The sequence below is a fragment of the Mauremys mutica genome, chromosome 10 (assembly GCF_020497125.1).
Source record: "Mauremys mutica isolate MM-2020 ecotype Southern chromosome 10, ASM2049712v1, whole genome shotgun sequence".
NCBI lineage: Eukaryota > Metazoa > Chordata > Testudines > Geoemydidae > Mauremys > Mauremys mutica.
The window spans coordinates 3479829-3500510 of record NC_059081.1 but is presented as its reverse complement, the minus strand read 5'-3'; the positions used below and the strand labels follow the sequence as shown (position 1 = coordinate 3500510).

The window sequence follows — 20682 nt, the reverse complement described above, 5'->3', positions numbered from 1 at the left end:
CACTGTTACAGACTAGGGACCGAATGGCTAGGAAGCAATTCTGCAGAAAAGGACCTAGGGGTTACAGCGGATGAGAAGCTGGATATGAGTCAACAGTGTGCCCTTGTTGCCAAGAAGGCTAATGGCATTTTAGACTGTATAAGTAGGGGCATTGCCAGCAGATCAAGGGACGTGATCATTCCCCTCTATTCGACATTGGTGAGGCCTCATCTGGAGTACTGTGTCCAGTTTTGGGCCCCACACTAAAAGAAGGATGTGGAAAAATTGGAAAGAGTCCAGCGGAGGGCAACAAAAATGATTAGGGGGCTGGAGCACATGACGTACGAGGAGAGGCTGAGGGAACTGAGATTGTTTAGTCTGCAGAAGAGAAGAGTGAGGGGGGATTTGATAGCTGCTTTCAACTACCTGAAAGGGGGTTCCAAAGCAGATGGATCTAGACGGTTCTCAGTGGTGGCAGATGACAGAACAAGGAGTAATGGTCTCAAGTAGCAGTGGGGGAGGTCTAGGCTGGATATTAGGAAAAACTGTTTCACTAGGAGGGTGGTGAAGCACTGGAATGGGTTCCCTAGGGAGGTGGTGGAATCTCCTTCCTTAGAGGTTTTTAAGGTCAGGCTTGACAAAGCCCTGGCTGGGATGATTTAGTTGGGGATTGGTCCTGCTTTGAGCAGGGGGTTGGACTAGATACCTCCTGAGGTCCCTTCCAACCCTGAGATTCTATGATTCTAAGATAAAGGTTTTCACGGCCTGGTAAAGATTGTCTCCTGGGCACTTGCCCTCTCTCTTGAGTTGTATTAAGGAGACAAATGAAAGAGCTGCCCAGCTCCATAAAGCCTTCCCATTTATAAGGGCACAAGGAAGGTAACACGTTAACCAGACAGTGAACTTGTCCAGGCTTTGATTCCACGAAAAGTTCTCATGTTTGGAGCACAGAATCAATTTAGCCAGCTGATCACTTGAGTTCCCGGATTCCATGGGGAAAGAGTCTCTTGTCTCTCTCCACCCCTCTTGGGCTGTTGCCTGGGCGGGCGCCAAAACTGTTGTCATTCCACGGGGATTGAAAAGAAAACCAGAGCAAGGACGCGGATGGCTGCGTTTTCATCCCCATCGATGGATGTGGCTATAAATCTGTGGTGCTGAATAGGGATGCGTACCGTTGCCCTCTCATTTCACAGCCGTACGTTGAGGGAGCAAGAAGAAAAACTCTCCACGTCACACATTATTGTCAGCCAGCTGGTGGCCAGACTGACCTGATTAGCAGAACCCCTTGCTGTGTGAATGCCTCCTGCATGTTACCCCTGCTTACTCTCCAGCCAGAACCTGGATGGTCCTGGACTGAGACTCCGGAGAAAGCCGGCTTCTATTCCAAGCTGTGCCATAGAGTGCATGTGTGATCTTGGGCAAATCGCTTCAGTTCCCACCTGTACAATGGAGCTGAGAATATGTCCCTTTTCCTCACTCCGAGTTTGTTTTATTTGTCTAGGTTTTAATCTCTTTAACACTCAGACTTTTTGTTACTATGTGAATGTACAGCATCGAGCACAAACAACATCTGATTTCAGCTGAGCACCACTGTAGGACAAAGGAACTTCTCCCAGTAGGACCAAACAACAGGGGGAGCAGAATACATTAAAGGAGAACCATTAAAGTTTCCATTTGGTCTTGGGCTTGGCCATTATTTCGGGGCGGGGGGACTAAAAACAGAGGTGATGTCAATGTGCAGTAGAGGAGCCGTCTTCTTTTGATGCCTTATCAACCCTGTGATGGGGCACTCAGCTCCTGAGAGCCTCCTAGCAGCTGGGTGTGGTACTGCAGGCCTTTCCTGCCCCTGGCGCCCCCTGTAGGTGTCAATCTTGCTTGGTAGGTCTTCAGTGGCTCAGCCTTCCAACCAAGTCACACAGTCAAAAAATAATCCCCCTTCTTAGGGTTTGGGCCATTTTCCCAGTGGCCAGGAGGGGAACCTGCACCTGCCCATTACTCTGGGTCCCATGTACTGCTGCCTCGAGTTTGCTGCTGCTCTCTCCTGGGCCTTTTCCCGAGTAGCCCCTTTCTCCTCACCCTGGCCTCAGGGATGAAGGTCTCGGATCCTCTTCCTCCTTGCTGAATGCCAACACCACCTCCTCTGGCCCCAGCTGGGAACTGTCCTGCTCAGGCCCTGCAGCTCCTTTTATCTGAGCCTGCTGGGCTCTGATTGGCTGCTTCTATGCAGCCTCTCTAGGCAGGCCTGGAGGGCCCACCTTTGCTGCTCCTCCATGGGGCCTCCAGCAAGGGGCCTCAAAGGGCCAGGTATACCCCATCACAGACCCCTATGAAATAAAAAATGAGGATGGGGAGAAGAGATGTAGACATTGGTCAGAAGACATCAAGTGCTGACCTCCCAAGGTTGGGCCATGAGGATCTATACTGAAATATGGTAACAAAAAAGTTTCTTCCAGTGTGAGAAAGTCTTGACCCCTCTCTCAGGGCTAGGGTAACAAGCCCAGGTTGCTTTTTCTAGGCTGTGTCCACACTCGTCTTACAGCAGTGCATCTCCATCAAAGGCAGCAAAGATGGAGGCTGCAGCGTATTTAGGGTTTGATCAGGGTTAGGTCACAGAATGGCCAAAACATCCATCACTACTGCCATTTGGTGGAGCTACAACAGTGGTGGCTTCTTCAAGTCTAGAGAAAGCCCAATAGAGGATATTTGTTCTATGAGGGTAGATGCTAAATCCAATTTCCACTCTGAGGTTGCATGTGGGTCTTTTAAATGTCTCTGTAAGAGTCTTGTGTATAATTAGAGCTGGCGGGACATGTGTTTTTAGGTAGGAGTCATCCTCCCCCTAAGACAAGGAGGCAAAGTTTAAAAGAAGGGGTAAATTATAGTCTACATTTAGGAATTGAAGAATCAAAAATTTCCTCTTCAGCTGAGCCACAATGAAGTAAATTTAACACTTAGTGATTACAATGGTGGAAGCAGCAAAGAGTCCTGTGGCACCTTATAGACTAACAGACATTTTGGAGCATGAGCTTTCGTGGGTGAGTACCCACTTCGTCGGATGCATGCTCCAAAACGTCTGTTAGTCTATAAGGTGCCACAAGACTCTTTGCTGCTTTTACAGATCCAAACTAACACGGCTACCCCTCTGATACTTGATACAATGGTGGAGAAACACCATCGACAGAGGCATAACAAAGGGATCCCAAGACTTAACAGTGGGAAACTGATGTCAACCAAGTTCAAAATGGATGTAAGATGCACATTTTAACAGCGAGGGTAAGTAACCACTGAACTACCTTCCCGAGGGCTGTGGTGGATTCTCCTCCACTTGGAGCTTTCAAATCCAGGTAGTCTGCTTTTCTTAAAGATATGCTCTGATTTCACCACAAGCTTCTGGTCTCCATGTGGGAATCACTGGGTGAAACTCTATGGCCTGTGGGTTTCAGGAGGTCATCACAGACCCTTCTGGCCTGAATATCCAGGAATCAGCACACAATGGGGCAACAGGGCAAGCTGAGGAATGCCGGGAAGATTTTAAACTTGAAAAGCGATCATGAGATAGAGCTTTTTTGTGCCCTTGTCTCAGTTTCTACTTTGCTGTTGGTTGAATTAAGAGACCATCGCTTAGTTGAAGGAATGGTCAGCTCAACCAAATCACCTTCCCCTCCTCTCCTATCATCTACATTAAGAAGCTGTCGCCTGTACCTTCCTCACCCCACCCCCCACCCCAAAAACCAGGCCCTACAAGAGGGGTAGTGAACTATTTTTTGTCAAGGTCCAAATTTCTTGGTCAAGGTATAGTCAAGGTCCAGACTCCAGAGAGAATAATAAAAAAAAATTAACAACAATAAAAAGTCAATAAAAAGGTGTTGGGTTCATTCAAAAGCATCTGGAAGTGCAGATTTGGCCCATGGTCCGCCTACCCGTGCCCTAAAGTCTCCTGTGAGCTGGGGTGCCCACTCATGGCATGGCTGCTTTCGCCATGGTCTCTCTCCAAGGGGGAGTCAGACACGGTTGTCTGGCAGGCCCACTCCCACACATCATTCCTGTATGGAGTCGGGAGCAAGAGGCCTACTTCACACAGCCAGTAGAGGCCCTGGAGCCAGGGTTGCCAATTTTGGTTGGACGGTTCCCTGGAGGTTTCATCACATGACATAATCTTTAATTAAAGTTTAATCTTTAATTCCTGAAGACTCCAGGGCAATTCTGGAGGGCTGGCAACCCTAAATGGAGCCCGGAAGGGTAAGAGAGCTGCTGTGGGCACTGAGCGGTCGCCATGGCACCGCTGGGCTGCTGAGTCCATCCCCGAAACACATGCCATTGTTCCCTGGCTGGAAGGGGTTAAGCGGGGCTGAGCATGTCTTGTAAACAGACTGGATGTGTAATCTCTGCTTCTAAACCATGTGTTTGACTCCAGAACACGCCTTTAATCCCGTAATTACATTCAGAGCTTGCTGCTTGCAGTTAAGGAAATATGAGCTGCCTTCCAAATGGCACCGCCGCTGACCCGAAATGATACCTTTGCTTGCCGAAATGGACTCTACCGCGGAGCCCTCCGACTTCCAGAATCCACTCCCAGGGCCTCGGGGCGAGTGCACATTAGGTTGTGTCACTGGTGGTTTTGCTGAAATGAGAGAGCAGGGGTAGCGCCTGCAGCCAGCGTGTCCCACCGAGTGATTTACGGCCGTTCTGTTGACTCTTCGGTCTGCGCTTGCCAAGACCGAGGGGGAATTCAGATCCCGAGAGGATGGTGAATTGGGCCAGCTTGGAAACGTGCATGGCCCCAAACTCCAACCCCAGTTTTCCCCATCAGAAACTCAGACCCACTAAGGGGAGAGACCTTTTGATCTGAGAGCTGGTCAAACATTGGATCCTGTTTGACCCAGCAAAACTCTCCCTGGAGTTTGGAAGCCTTTACAATTCTTTCCCCCTCGGTGCTCTTCTGCTCTGGTGGGAAGGAGCAGATCATCCCCAGGATCCTTGGCTAACAGGAGGGAGGAATGGCTAGCGGTTAGAACAGGGGACCAGAAATCTGGACTGTAGGTTTACATTCCCAGCACTGCTGCTGATTCAGCCTGTAACCCTGGGCAAGCAGTTTATCATCTCTGCTTCTCGGGGTCTCGTGGATGCCAGGAGGCCCAATTAATGTCTATAAAGTGCCCAGGGATGCTTGGGTGAAAGGACTGAGTTTAGACCTTCAATTCTAGCTCAGCACGGCTGAACCTGGGCATCAGCAATGACAGGCCCCCACCTGCATCCCAACTGGCGAGATCAGAAACACATGCAAGAACTTGTCCCAAGTCCTTATGCTTAGCAACCTGCTCCACCTTGTGTCCGGCTGTGATGCTCGGAGGCCCTTTCCCAGCCCCGCAGAAGCGCTCTGCATGGCTCAATTGCTCATCTCTCTCACCAACAGACGTTGGTCCAATCAAAGATACGACCTCCCTCGCCTTGTCTCTCTAATATCCTGGGACCGACAAGGCTCCAAGAACACTGCAGATATCTACGGTAGCTATGCAGCTCCCATCACTGTACTAGGTGAGCACGGTGCGGTAGGAAGTACTATTATCTTCACGTCTCAGGTGGGGAACGGAGGCAAAAAGAAACTAGCCCCAGAGCGCACATGGAGTCTGTGGCAGAGCAGGGCATTGAACCTGGGTCTTCCATGAGCCAGGCTAGCGCACTAACCATTGGAGGATCCTTCCTCTCCTAGTCGAGGGGTTAGACACGCAGCCCAGGGCACTGATGTCTCACCAATATCCTGGGACAGCGTCTTCTCCACCAGGCAGCGTCTTACAAATGAGCGACTGATCCTCCCCATTCATTCTTGGTGTAACTCGGTTGTCTTCCTTTGATTTACACCAGGATGAATTTGACCCCTCCCAATGGTTATTTGACTCCTTTCCAAACCATTCTTCCCTGGAAACGGCGTAAAAGCAGTTTCTCGCACTGGATCAGCAGCGCTTCTCAGTTTCAGTCGGAAGCAACCCAAGACCAAGCCTTCTCGGGCAATTTCAGAGCTTCTGAAGATGGAGCTGAGCGAAATCAGGAAGTGCAAGGGAGCATGAAAAATCAAAACCCTGGAGAATAAAATGATCCAACATTTGTCAGAATTTCAGTGAGGATTTGAGTGTCTAATGAGAATTGAGAGAAGTTTTTTCCCCTCTCCAAACCACTTTTCCCTTCTGGATATGACAGGAGAATGTACCAGGAGACGTGGCTGAAAGTTTCTGCCACACTCCGTGCACAGCGTACGTAGGCGAGCCTTCTTAGAAGGAGAAAGGCTAGCAGGGTCCTTGAACAAGCCGGGGGGCGATGGGCACTCCAGGCATTTTGGGGTGCTTTCTAAGTAATAGAGTTATTCTATCACAATGGATTCACAAGCTCTCCCAGGATCCATCTGCTTGTTCCCTTCATGGCTGTGATCCAGGAGGACGGGATGTCATTAGCAATGGCTAAAATGACTATGTAACGGCAGGGTTCATCATGCATTTCGGTGAGCTCAGTTCTATTGTCATCAGTGCACAAATACTTGTTGGCTAAACTCACTGCTGAATGCTGCTGGCCTGACTGAATCCCCGCTCAGGGAAAACTCCCATTCCATTGATTTCGTCTTCGCCAGGTGCGTCAACGTAGCACTGCCAAGAGCCGCGTACATACAATGAGACCTGGGACGCCATGTCAGAGACAAAAACCAAAAAGACTTGAATCAGCGACACTTTGCAAATGTTTATTTCTCGTTTCCCCCGTAAACAGAGACAGTTGTGTATCATTCAAGCTGTTCTATAGAACTTAGTCATCCCCAAAGATATGTCCAAGTATGCAGATATCCACTCCCCCTTCCCAAACACCAACCAGCTGTCTTTGGAGCCGGCTTTCCCAGAAATCTCTTTCTCAGCCTCACTTCCACTGTAGCATTTTCAGACCTAAATCAAGGAAGGAATCGGTATCTCCTCTAGTGCCAGGCGGCTTTTGGAGAGTTTTCAGCTTATCATTCACACGCGCTGGGATCCAGCAATGATCTGCCTGTTCGCTGAGCTGTGAAATCCAGGTCCTAACTGTTCGGTCATTAAACATGCCACCGTATTTTTCTCAAGTCCCAAAGGTGTTAACTTTGGCTTCCCGGCCAAGGGCCAGTCTGGATCATTCCAATCTGACCACTTTCAGCTGGGCAAGGGTGAAGACATGCTCTCTCCCTGCCCAGTGGCTGGGTCTTGCTGTGTGTTGTCAGCACTTGCTTCCTCGTGCCTTGGGATTTATCTTCACCACATCTATCGTAGATACATACTGCAGTATTGGAGCACCTCACGGTCTCTAATGTACGTCCTCACAACACCCTGGGGAGGTAAGGTGAGGCTATTATCCCCTCTTTACAAATAGCCTTTCTGTGCCTCAGTTTCCCTAAGGGACAGGTTTTATTTAGGTGCCTAACAATGCAAGTAGCCACCGAGTGGGATTTCCAAAGGCGGCTTGGCAGGTTAGGCACCCAGCTCCTGTTGAAATCAATGGGAGTTAGGTAGAGCAGGCAAGAGCCTGAACACCTGGGTCTTCCTTCCACCCATCCCCTCCACCCCAGTTCTGTAATCAGTGTGGAAAGCTGGTGAAATGTTTCATAGCTCCTAAGGCCAGAAGGGACCATTGTGATCATCTACTCTGGCCTCCTGCGTAACCCAGGGACTTAGAACCCTGGTGCAAAAGGGGCATTAAAAATAAACGCCAGTTACAGTGATATAGAGAGGCATTTCCTGACGGGTAGGGGAGCTCTCTTGGAGTGAGGAAATGACAGACTCCCCTCTCAATTGTTCTCTTCACAGTAAAAAAAAAATCATCTCTAGCTGGTTTGCAAAGGTTGCAAAGAAAACCTTGAAAAATGTGACCCGAATGTAGCTGATGCATGTGACGCCTGAGTTTGCAGAGAGCTTGGATCAAGAGCTCTGAGGTGTGAACTGCCTTGTCCATTTCAACAGCTGCCCACTCAGCTGCCAGGGACAATACGTTAAATGTCAGCATTTTAAACTATTTCATTGCTCATCAACGCATGGAAGACGGGAGAGGAAAGATCGTATAATGCAGGTCTTCAGGCCTCATCCAAAGCCCATTGAAGACAAAGGAAAAGACTCCCTCAGATCAGGCCCTTGGGTTTTACTTTAGACAACCTTGCAATAGAGAGAGTTTGCCGCAACTTCACCCCACAGGACGCTTTCCAGCTCCTGTTCATCAACAACCAAGCATGTCTCGGGACACTACACTCAACACTTTTGACAATCTGCAGCTTGTCTGAACTTCTGGGCCATGCAAAAAGCTAATTTTCAATGCCCCTCTTACCCTATTTCTGAGCTGCTCAGACACTAAGTGAAGAGGCCCTTATAGGAACCAAGATAGAGGAGCTAATAGATCCCCCTTTCCATCTATGGTTCCGACTCCTGAGCAACAAAAAGGGCCTAATGTCAAGTCAATTCCCATAGTGAGGTCACAGCAGTGCAGGATGTTTCAGCAGGCTGGTTAAAGACTAGACCATTCCATGGCATTTTCCCATGAGATGTTAGCTGCTCCGCAACTCTGGTTTACGAGGACGGAAGGTGAACAAGCAAGAAGTACCCCTGGCAAATCCAACGCACCGACTGTGGGGAAGAGAACAAGGAACAAACCAGTCTTTGTTGTGAAGTCTCCTTCCATTGCTCACATGCAAGAGCTGAGAGGGAATAATTCACCACCAGTACTTTATAAATTAAGTTAGGGCTTGATTCAAAGCCCGGTACATTCAGTTGACTTTGACGTCCAAAGGGCTTTGGATCAGGACTTTAACCTCTTTTCTATGCTCCCTGAATCCCTACACTGGCAAAGTGCGCATCTCATCCCTGAGGATAATAGACTACTACTGCTGTCAGCTAATGGAATTTGTCCTTCAGCTCAGAAGGAAGTAGGGTGACCAGATAGCAAGTGTAAAAAATCAGGACAAGGGGTGGGGGGTAATAGGTGCCTATAAAAGAAAAAGTCCCCAAAATCAGGATTGTGCCTCTAAAATTGGGACATCTGGTCACTCTAGAAGGAAGAGGTCTATGCAGAAGGTCCTGGGTTCAAAGCTTGTGGATGACTCATGCCTGAGTTGGTTGTGTACTCGTCCAAAGGACAGTAGGAACAACATGGTGTGATTTTTTCAAGACTATTTAACACTCTTTTCTGCACATATTTTGTCCCAATGCTTTGATCCAGAGGAGTTTGTTGTGAGTATTTTATGTTTACCATTGGGCTGGTTGGCGCTGTGTTGCTCAGATAAATCACATGGTTTGTTTCAGACTCCTGATTGGCTGAGAGAGCAGCAGCCCTTTTGGTGAAGGACTAGCATGTGCAAACCTAAATTTCCACGGTCTGTCGCGTGAGTGGCATTGCAATTCACTTTCACCCAACATTCATGCCAGAGAAAATCAATCAAGGCAAACTCCTGTCTGCCGAGAGCAAAGTCAGAGACAGAAAAAAGTCTGTGCAAGTATTAGCAGGCTTTTTCATTGCAGAATTCAACTTTCTCTAGCTTCACCGCGTCCATAATGAATAGCCAACTCTACTTCCATCTAAAATCAGTGAGATCTAGAGGCATACAGGAGAAAAGTCAGAGACTCAGAACTGGTAGAGCAATTGGGCTGAAACGACTCAGCAGGTCTCAGAAAGCACAGTGCTATTAAAGATACCTTCAAGGAAAGGGAGTCGCGACCTTCTCCAAGTCTGCTGGGAGATAGCAGAGATCACGCTGTGGCTGAAAGAAAGAGGAACAACAAGGACATCACGTTCTGGGGGTTTTGCAGCACATTTCGGGGAGTTCCACGGAAAGGGGTCAACTCGACCTCCATGCACAAACTCACAGAAGCGAGCGGAAAGTTGGCCGCAGAGCAAGAAACATAGGATAATTCTAAACGGGATCCTTTTTAAGCTGGAAGGAAGTTGCTTGTGGAGTACCACAAGGCTTAGTGTTGGGTCTGCACAGCTTTTAATTATTTATATTGTATAAATCAGAGGTTGGAAAAATCTCCTTAGCAAGCCAACACCCCGCCCCTCCGCCCCCACCCCTCTCTCTCCATTATGCTTACTGTCTCCTTCGCTCCTTTTTGTGCTCTGCCTTCTCTTCCCTTCCTCCCATCTCTCTCTGCTTTGTTCTCTTTTGGTTTAATATACGAAATGTTACGAGTCTGGCATTTAAAGACCAAGCTGATTATTAAAGGTGGAACTGGTAGTTTGATTTTGCAGCCATAAGGTTCTTTTCATGTAGGCTTTGTTGGGTTTTTGTTGCTAATTATTATTTATGTGGAAGAAGCAGCTAGAGATCCAGGGCCCCATTATGCCAGGCATTGCTTATACATGTAGTGAGAGACAGTCCCTGGCCCAGAGAGCTGACAATCTAAATAGACGTCCACCTAGGTGAGGTACATGTCTAGCCCCTGTTATCACAGGAGCCGAACGTGTCACAATTTGTAATGTGTTTATCCTGTGAGGTCAGTAAGCGCTTGCAGTTGGGGAACTGAGGCACAAAGAGACTAAGTGACTTTCCCATGGTCACCAAGGGAGTTAGTGGCAGAGTCAGGAATTGAACTTGATGCCCTGATCAGTGGACCATCCTTGCTCTCTGCGCTGTGACTTGTTCACTAGGAACCGGACCGTGGCCTCCATAACTCACTTCGCAGACCGTATTGGAGCTACCATCTGGGAAATGCTTTAGGTGCTACTGATCTGTGCTGGATTCTGACCAGCGAAGAGGATGGGTGGTTTCATAGAGTTCACAGAAGACTGTGTATGGGATGATCACCATATCTCACACATAATTAATGGTAACAATTCGGCAAGGGATATAAATCCTTATGCTTCAGGGCTCAAGTCAGTCCCTAGCTATCAGAGATCAGGATGAGCCTCAAAGTGGGGTCACATACGCTACCGGGGAGTTCTTAGACCTTCCCCTGAAATATCTGGTGCCAGCCGCTGTCTGAGACAGATAACTGAGCTAGACGGGCTTTGAGCCTGATCAGTGAGGCGATTCCCATATTCCTGTGCTAGTGATGGGCAAGCTTCTGGGCTCTGCAGTTTGTGCTGGATCTCACAAAAGGGCAGGGTCTATTCTGAAAGAACCCACGTTTTCCTGCTTTCATCTGTTTCAGAAACACCACAAGGAAAGTTCTTGTTACAGCGTTTCCAGGGCTAGGACCAACCCCGAGCCCCATTGACTCCATCGGGGCCAGGATATGGGCTGTGCTTTCTGACAAAACCAAGAAGTGCGCAGATATGCCAGGAAAGGTTTGGGTTTTGTTGGAGTACAAAGGCTTGGACGAGGTCTGGGCTTGGTTGAAACCATCCATCCATCCATCCTGTCCAACCATCTCTAGCACCGAGTCATTTTGAATCTGCCATGTACAGACATTCAGATAATACCGGACTTCAGAGATTCAAGCGGCAATGAAAGATTGGCGTCAGCTTCTCCGGCTTGTCCTCAGATCAGGATCTGAGGTGCTCTGAAGAGACACTTGTTTCTAGTTTCTAAACATTCTGAATGATGATTATCCAATCAGCAAATTTACTTTACATTTTCAAGCCTGCAACAAAAGTGAATTGAGTTGGAAAAAATTAGCCCAAAAATGAGTAGATTTGAAGGCCAGAAGAGATCATTTATGATCTAGTCTGACCTACCTAACACAGGCTGCAGAGTTTCACCCCGTAAGTCCTGCAACAAGCCTGATAACTTGTGGCTTTAGGAAAGAGACATCCAGTTTGGTTTAGAATGCATGTAAACGGTCTCATTTACACAATAATGAACTTAGCTGGCCAAATCCACGTCTGGTGTAACTCCAGCGACTTCTGCAGAATTTGATCCAGTGAAATCGAGGGGACTATCAAAAGGCAAGAAAGGGTAAACAGCAGGGGAAACTGAGAACAGCCAAATGGAAAAGCCAACTAGCTAAGGCCATAAGAATGGCCATATTGGTTCAGACCAATGGTCCATCTAGCCCAGTATCCTGTCTTCTGACAGTGGCCAGTGCCAGATGCTTCAGAAGGAATGAACAGAACAGGCAATTATCAAATGATCCATCCCCTGTCGCCCATTCCCAGCTTCTGGCACTCGGAAGCTAAGGACACCCATAGCATCGGTGACCATCTTGGCTAATAGCCATTGATGGACCTATCCGCCAGGAACTTATCTCATTTTTTATGAACCCAGTTATGCTTTTGGCCTTCACAACATCCCCTGGCAACGAGTTCCACAGGTGCATTGTGTGAAGTACTTCCTTCCGTTTGTTTTAAATTTGCTGCCTATTAATCTCATTGAGTGGCCCCTGGTTCTTGTGTTATGTGAAGGAGCAAATAACACGTCCTTATTCCCTTTCTCCACACCAGTCATGATTTTACAGTCCTCTATCATATCCCCACTTAGTCATCGCTTTTTTCCAAGCCGAAAAGTCCCAGTCTGGAAGTTGTTCCACACCCTTAATCATTTTTGTTGCCCTTCTCTGCCCCTTTTCCAATTGTAATGTATCTTTTTTGAGATGGGGTGACCAGAACTGCACGCAGCGCACAGATGTTTTTCTTATGCCCTGAACTTTTTATGTTCTTAACTGAAACCCAGAAAAATGACCTGGGAATATAAACACAGACATTCTTTGTTACAACAGAGGCATCTCAAACCATCAGGATCTGTGTCGTTTTAGCGTAATCTTTCATATACAGATCCCGCTGGGAGGCAGAAGCAGTGCCAACTTGTGGTTCAGGAGAACAGGACTCGGAAGAAGGCAAATCTGGGTATTTGTGTTCACTCATCCTGCCGTGTGCCTTAAGACCAGTCTTAAGTCGACAAGCCAGGTAAAAGCAAGGGCTAAAAACACAGGTGCTTCCGTTAAACTGACCTTTCCTCAGTACAGTTCATGTTTAATGAAATGTTGGAGTCTTTAGCATATGGACTGTGAGATGTTCCATATCAGATCAGTCCATATCAGATCAAGCCCGATACCTTCCAGATATTGGGGCCCAATATCGAATGCCTCAGAGGACGTCAATAAACCTCTGTAATGCACCTGGCCAACTCTGAATTGCTGAAAGGAGTAGGGGAGAAAACTAATTACTTCCTGGCTCCTGTGGTGATTTTACTCCCTAAAGCCAGAGAACAGGTTACTTCTCTCTTTGGCTGATGTTGCGACAAATGTCAGCAGGCACTGGTCCAGCCACGATATTTAACTTGCCCTCCCAAAGCAGTGAGTTCAACTATGCAAATTGTCATTTTCTTTCATTTGTTCTAAATAGGGCCAGATTCTGACCTCAGCTGCCAGGGCCAGCTCTGGCTTTTTTGCCGCCCCAAGCAAAGAAAAAACAAAAAAAACCCAACCAGGCGAACCAAAAAAAAAAAAACGGGTGCAAACTTTCAGTGCCGCTTCCTTGGCGGCTCGCAGCTGTGCTGGCGAGCCTCTGGGCGGGCGGCGGCTACACTCTGGCTAGCGGGACTCCCTGCGCTGCAGACATGCCCCGGGCAGCGGAGTGCGCACCCCGGCTACCGGAGGGGAGAGAGCGGGGGGGAGAAAGAGAAGGGGGGTGGCCAGGGCTTCCTTCAGCTGGGGCACTCTCCACTTGGCCCCTCCCACCGCGCCGCCTGCCGGGAAGGATCCGCGCCGCTCCTGCCTGCAGGTGAGTTGAAAATCGTCGGGAAGGACGCGGGCTGCCGGGCTTGCTGCAGATCTGGCACCGGCTGGGGCAGGCGGAGCGCGCAGCCAGCTCCCAGCAGGGCGCTCCCCTCCTCCGCGCCACCGCCCCCTACAGCGGCACACTGAAAGTCATCGGCGAAACAAAAGAAAAACAAACATACAAAAACACCAGGGCGCAGGGCGGCCGGAGCAGCAAACCAAAAAAAAAAAGGCGGCCGTGCCATCCTAGGATTGGAGGGAACACCGCCCCTTAGAATCTGCTGCCCCAAGCACGAGCTTGCTCGGCTGGTGCCTGGAGCTGGCCCTGTCAGCTGCACCAGTATGGCTCCAGAGTCATTTCTGTGGAGTGACTCCAGAGTTACGCCAGTGTATGCCAAATCAGAATTAGGTCCAGTCTCTCCAGGGAATCTACAGGGACTCCACTGAGTTGAGCTACTAAAGTTAGCAGTTCCTTAAGCAGCACGTCACAAGTCTCCATGTTTACGTAGGGCCTAATTCTGTAGTCCCTTCCTCGCATGTGTAGTCCCACTGAAGTCAAAGCAAGTAAGTGTTCTCAGGATCAGGCCTCTATGTAGCATGAAAGCATATCAGCTGGAGAAAGAGCTGGGCTGTGTTACCAATGGTCTATAAGTATTTTCTCAACAGCTGTCGGCAGTATTCTGGAAGATGCTTGAAACTTTACTATCAAGTATCAGAGGGGTAGCCGTGTTAGTCTGGATCTGTAAAAGCAACAAAGAATCCTGTGGCACCTTATAGACTAACAGACGTTTTGCAGCATGAGCTTTCGTGGGTGAATACCCACTTCTTCAGATGCAACTTTACTAGGTTACCTGTGATTCCAAGTACCCACACTATAACCATCTAACTTGGGTACTTATGTGGCTTTCGTCACTGTAGAGTCTGATCACCTCAGTGTAATGTATGTTTCATCTCAGCACCCCAGGCAAATGGGGAAACTGAGGCACCGACCTTTTTAAAAAAAAATTGTTTGTTTGTTTCTTTTAAATTATTTGTCTCCGATGACACAGAGCACCTGGAATGCAACCCAGCGATCCTCAGTAATCCCGGGCCAGTTTCGTAACCAACAGACCTTGCTTCTTCCTGTTTACACAAGTGTTGTACAAAAACCGGCCCAAGAACCTGCCAGCGCTGTCAGTACAAACTGTAACCATCTCTAAGCATTAACTACGTGCGGCTTGAAGTTTGTGAGCACGCTCTGCCCTAGCTGTTCCATAGTGCGAGCTTTCGTAAAGCAATTGTAACAGGCCAGCTTCAGGGAGAGGTTCTAAGCAAAAATGTGCTGAGTAAGTCTGTTCAGTAACTGCGCCCGGAATCCTCACGTTGGTTACATACAGAACATGTGTATACCCAGGCTGCAGATTTTTCCTAATTCTTTTCTTCCCTTCTGTTAAGTGCCATGCACAGCGATAGCAAATTATAATTATATCCTCAAGGGATTGACCCTTGTGATTACAAACTCTTGGAATACAATCCCAGTTAGAATCATAGACTATCAGGTTTGGCAGAGACCTCAGGAGGTATCTAGTCCAACCCGCTGCTCAAAGCAGGACCAACACCAACTAACTGACCCTGACTTCCTTCCTTCCCGGCCTTGGGAAGGTCACAGGTTTCCAACTTGGGTACCTGTATTTCAGCACCTAAACACGTGCTCTGATTTTCTGCGGTGACCAGGTACTATGGGGATAGGGAGCTTTGTTGTGGCAGGTGATGCAATTACACATGATTTTCCGAGTTCTTTTCCGTAGGATGCGAGCGAGTGTTGACTCGTGAGAAGACATACCGGCTGTTGCTGTTAGTTTGGGGTTTTGTGTAGCGGCAGCTGTGCAAACACCAGAAGTGTGCTGCCTGCTTTGGGCTCCGATTCTGAGCAGAACTGAGCGGTGACGCCGGGCTGAGATTCCTGGGTTAAGGGATCGCACCGGAGGCTGTTTGTCCATCTCGTTCTCGGCCTGGTGTACGTGTGGAAATAAAGCGAGTGACACATAGTACATACCCAGGTTCCCAGTTGCTGATTTCGCCTCCTGTGAGAAGCTGACCTGCAAGGCCCCAGACATCGAGGAGCACTCTGCAGAGGGCTGCCGTCAGGGTCAGAATGGGATGCTAACGTCAGAAGAAGGAGCAACACCTGCAACTCCAACCAAAGGCAATGGGAGCTGCAGCTGCTTAGAAAACCCACAGAGCGCTGGCCTGAAGCTCTCTAGCTGAGTTTCTGCATTTGCGCTAAGTAGCAGCATCGCCATGAGTCCAGGAGACGTCTCCATGGTTCCTTTTACAATGAAATGTCAAGGCAGCTGCGAGTAACATAACGGAGGCAGAATTATCCCCAGACACAAATGCAGGTCTGGGGTCTAGTGCTAACGTCAAATCTGTCACGAACCGGGATGTGGGTGGCCAAGCCCAGTGGTCGGAGCAGGAGTCAGGAGTCAGAGCCAGGAAACCAGTAACCAGAGTCAAAGAGTCACAGCTGGAGTCAGGAACTGAAGTGTGGGGTGACAACTGGAATCAGGAAGCCGGCAGGAAGCAAGGCTGGAGCAGGAGCAGACTGCAGCTCCGGGCGTGTGTACCAAGCAGGCAGAGATCAGTTGCTGCTGTTGGGTTTAAGAGCAGGCTGGCTGACTCCCTTGGCTACCCAGGCGGAGTGGTCCATCAGGCGGCCCGGCTGTGGCTCAGCAGTGCTCAGGGGCTGCGCAGAGACTGGATATGAGTCAGCAGTGTGCCCTTGTTGCCAAGAAGGCCAATGGCATATGGGCTGCATTAGTAGGAGCGCTACCAGCAGGTCGAGGGAAGTGATTATTCCCCTTTGTTCAGCACTGGTGAGGCCACATCTGGAGTACTGCGTCCAGTTTTGGGTCCCTCACTACAGAAGGGGTGTGAACAAATTGGACAGAGTCCAGCAGAGGGCAATGAAAATGATTAGGGGGCTGGAGCACATGACTTATGAGGAGAGGCTGAGGGAACTGGGATTCTTTAGTCTGCAGAAGAGAAGAGTGAGGGGGGATTTGATAGCTGCTTTCAACTACCTGAAGGGGGGTTCCAAAGAGGATGGAGCTCGGCTGTTCTCAGTGGTGGCAGATGACAGAACAAGAAGTAATGGTCTCAAGTTGCAGAGGGGGAGGTCTAGGTTGGATATTAGGAAACACTATTTCCCTAGGAGGGTGGTGAAGCACTGGAATGGGTTACCTAGGGAGGTGGTGGAATCTCCATCCTGAGAGGTTTTTAAGGCCCGGCTTGACAAAGCCCTGGCTGGGATGATTTAGTTGGGTTTGGTCCTGCTTTGAGCAGGGGGTTGGACTAGATACCTCCTGAGGTCCCTTCCAACCCTGATATTCTAGGATTCTATGATTGAGCAGGTGCAGCAGTAAGTCTCATTCCTGATGCTATTTGGGCAGGGACAAAACCTTAGTACAGAGACTGTTCCCGGGGGGGTTCTATGGGGCTCACACATCCACCCCCAGCAATATCACAGTGTGATGCTAAGACCCCAAGGCATAAATATACAGAGAGATACGACCTTACTCAAATAAGCGTCCCACCTGCTCCCGGCCCCGGGCTCTCCTCCTGCCCCTTGCGGTGGTTCCTGGGGGCATGGGCACAGTGTAAACTCATCCTTGCAGTTTCCAGTCCCTGCCACATGGCCTGATTCATTCCCCATGGTCACCGCGCTGGTCGGGGCTCCGGTACTGGGTCTGGGCTGCTCTTCCAGCCTGGCTGCAGATGTGCCTGCTTCCTCCAGCGGCAGCAGCAACTGGTGTTCTGGCCTCCACCCTGTGGCGCCTCTCTCAGCCCCACCCCTGTGCCAGCCACCTGACCCACAGCCAACCTGGTGGCCTGAAACCCAACCCCTGTCCCTACTTGGGCCAGGCTGAGCTCCTGTTCTGTAGTGGCGTTCCTCTCCTCCAATGAGGAAGCCGTGTGGATGCCAAGCGTCAGCCAGGGGTGGGATATAGGGTTGACCTTGACTAGCTATATCGAGCTAACTGTTCCAATTTTAAGAAGCGTCTGCTGTTGCAGTGACAACACAGCCTGATCCAAAGCCCATCAAAGTCTCTAAATAGATCGAACAGAAGGTGAGAGGGAGAGGAAAGTTCTCTCCATTTTACTGGTGGCAACTGAAGCACTGAGGGATGAAATGACTTGCTCAAGGTCATACAGAAAAGTCGGTAGCAGAGCAAGGAAATGAACCCCAATGTCCTATGTCCCAAGCCAGTGCCTGAGTCACAGACTTGTCCTTCCAGCCTAAATGTCTCTTCTCTTAGTTCATCTCATTACTCCTAATTCTGTGCACCCTTTGTCCCGCACAAGAGAGCTCTCTTTGCCAGTACTGGGCCCAGTCTATAAGACTAACATTCCCCAGCCATGGCTGCAGGTAGAGATGTGCAAATACCCTTTTGCGGGGGGAGGGGGGGGGGTCGGCAGCTGAACCAAAAAAAAATGTTTTTATTTGTTTGGGGTCAACCCCAAATGAACAATTTTTTGGCAAACTGAAAAAAATCAAACAAATTTCATTTTGGAATGAACCAGTTTAATTTCCAAGGGTTTTTGTTGTTGTTTTGTTTTGTCTTTTTAAAATTTTATAACAAAACCAAATACAAAATACAAAGTCACACAGAAAACTCCAAATGTTTCATTTTTGAAAATGGTGAAACAACATTTAGACTTTTTTGGATTTTTTTTTTTAGTTTGTTTTTCAACTGGAACAATTTAGCAAATTCAGCGCAAATTTGAAAAAGCTTTTCAGTTGCCCCAAATGTATACATTTTGGCCCCAAAAAAAGAGTTTCATTTGAAAACTGTTGCCCTGCTTTAGTTGTAACAAAGTTTTAAATTGCTGGGGATGGGACCATTGCCAGATAATACTGTCTTTTTGTTTATAAGCAAGAGGTCCATTAAGGGGTAGAAAAAAATCTTTGGACAGGCAGAGAAGGCCCCCAGGCCTTCAGAAAAATTCCTCAAAAAGCAACACAATTCTTCACATGATGGAGTTGAACCTGTCCCCAGCTTTGTGGCATTCAGTCCAAGCGATGAGTGAGATAGAGGGGCAGATTTGGAATAGGCTTTCCGGACGAGTCAAAATACACTGCAATAGGCTAGGGTTGCAAAACATCTTTCAGCTGGAAGCTAATTGCTCTCATGAAACAATCCCGCTGCTGGATGCAAGGGGGAGAATCTTTTCCAATGAAACAATAACAGAAAGAGAACGTTTTTGCTATCTCGATATCAGTTGCTGGTCAAAAGGGGCTGTGGTTCCTTTGTTTGCTCAGAGCTTTGTTTTGCAATTTTGAAACTGAACCATACAGAATTTGGAAGGTCGCTGTTGCTGCCTGAAAGCCTCATCCTCCCAGCCCTGCCCGCTCTCCCGGGCCACTCGGTTTATGACAGGCATGCTTTTTCTTGTCCTCGTCAATCCCTCACTCATGCGCTGTCTTTAACAGCTGTTGGAGCAGCTGGCAATATTAAACCTCTGAAAGATGGCGCAACAAAGGTAAACTGAGTCGTGGCAGACTGCTGGCATGGAGAGCGGGGCTTCTGAGCCCTGTTATTACAAAGCCAGGATATGGAGCAGCTCCAGAATTTAAAGGAGGGTTACTCAGATACTACAGTAGTGGAAACCACCTAAGTAAGTAGATAGGTAGGTGCAGACACCAATTCTCATCATTGGTATTATGGCAGAACCAAGAGATCCCCGCGCAGGATCACAGCCCAGGTTCTGTAAAGACATCGTGATTTTACAGTCACAGGAGACATGCCACGTATTAGACAACTCTGTGGTGCCCTAATGCTCCATGGCAGCCTGCTGGCTGAGCCCCAGAGACAACCCAGGTGTCTTGAGCCTTAATCACTGAACCAAACTGCTTCTCCAATCCAGCCCGCATAGCACCATCCCAAAGTGACCCAGCCACCTCTCACACCCCTGTTCAGGATCACTCCAGGAGCAGGTGCTCCAAGGCTGTGGCAGTGGGTCAAAGCCCTAGCCAGCAGGGGGGCCAGGTCATGGGGAGGGAATCTCCGGTGCTGGTTGGTATCCCAAGCTTTTGCCTTTTCACCAGCCAACTCACTCGTGCTCTAGTTTCTACTTTATGCCCCGGTTCCTTCTATTTCCCAGCTGCGCTGAAGCTGCTGCGTCCACTCTCGGGCCATGGAGTTCACCACAAATTACTGACTTCATGTGTGCAGGAAACATGCACCACAACTAGCAGGGGGCGAGTGTGAGAGCTGTGCCAAACACACACACACACACACACACACAAGCAGCTCCCTCTCTCTACCAGTGTTCTCGCTGCAGTGTTTGTGTGTCTCTGAGGAAGGATTTGCTAGATACCCACAGAATAGTGATCAGTTTAGACCAGTTCAGCCTGGCTCCACCTCACGGGACAGTCCCGGGTCCAGTCATGGCTGCCGTGTGTGCAGAACACACACACACACACACACACACACACACACACACCAGTGAGATCAGACCCACTCAGCAGAAACAGGGAGTCTGCTAGTTGACCAAGTTCACGTCAATGACTGTGGGCACACGCAGGCCGGAAGACGTGGGAGTTTCTGCACCAGAAAAGAGGGCCTCGTGTATTTACCAGCCGTTCTGTAGCAGCGAGCGAGCCTTCTCCCTTCCCCGCATTGCAATGACAAACCCATTTCTCTGCAATCGGCTGCACAGAACAGTGGCACTGGCTGGCATTTGGCACCTGTCGCCACGTCGTAGCGCAACATGATTCACGAGTTAACATACGTCCGCGTTTGCTGACTCCGGTATCAGCTGTCTTTCCTCACCATCTCAGCTGCACAGCTTTCCCTTTCTTTTATTCCATCCTCACACTCCCTTCTCCCCTCCTGTTAAAGTTCTTCCCCCAACCGATGGCTCACCAGCCATTTCCTTTGACCACAGAGACATCTGCTGGGCTGCGGAGGACAGGCCAGCGCTTGTTGATCTAAGGGCTGGGGATTGTTCTCCTGGAACGGATGTCTTTGGAGTTTGTCAGGACAGTCAGGCGGCTGGCCATGGCTTTCGCAGAAAG

The 20682-nt window shown here is 49.0% G+C and overlaps 1 long non-coding RNA gene across 1 annotated transcript in view; it reads left to right on the top strand.

Moving 5' to 3' along the window:
- LOC123378304 overlaps positions 1–14904 on the top strand; it is a 56123-nt gene extending 41219 nt beyond the window's left edge. Inside the window, exons 2-3 of the long non-coding RNA XR_006582556.1 lie at positions 12679–12810; positions 14672–14904. This is a non-coding gene — a long non-coding RNA (uncharacterized LOC123378304). The remainder of the gene's footprint in view (positions 1–12678; positions 12811–14671) is intronic.
- The last annotated feature ends 5778 nt before the right edge of the window (positions 14905–20682 follow it).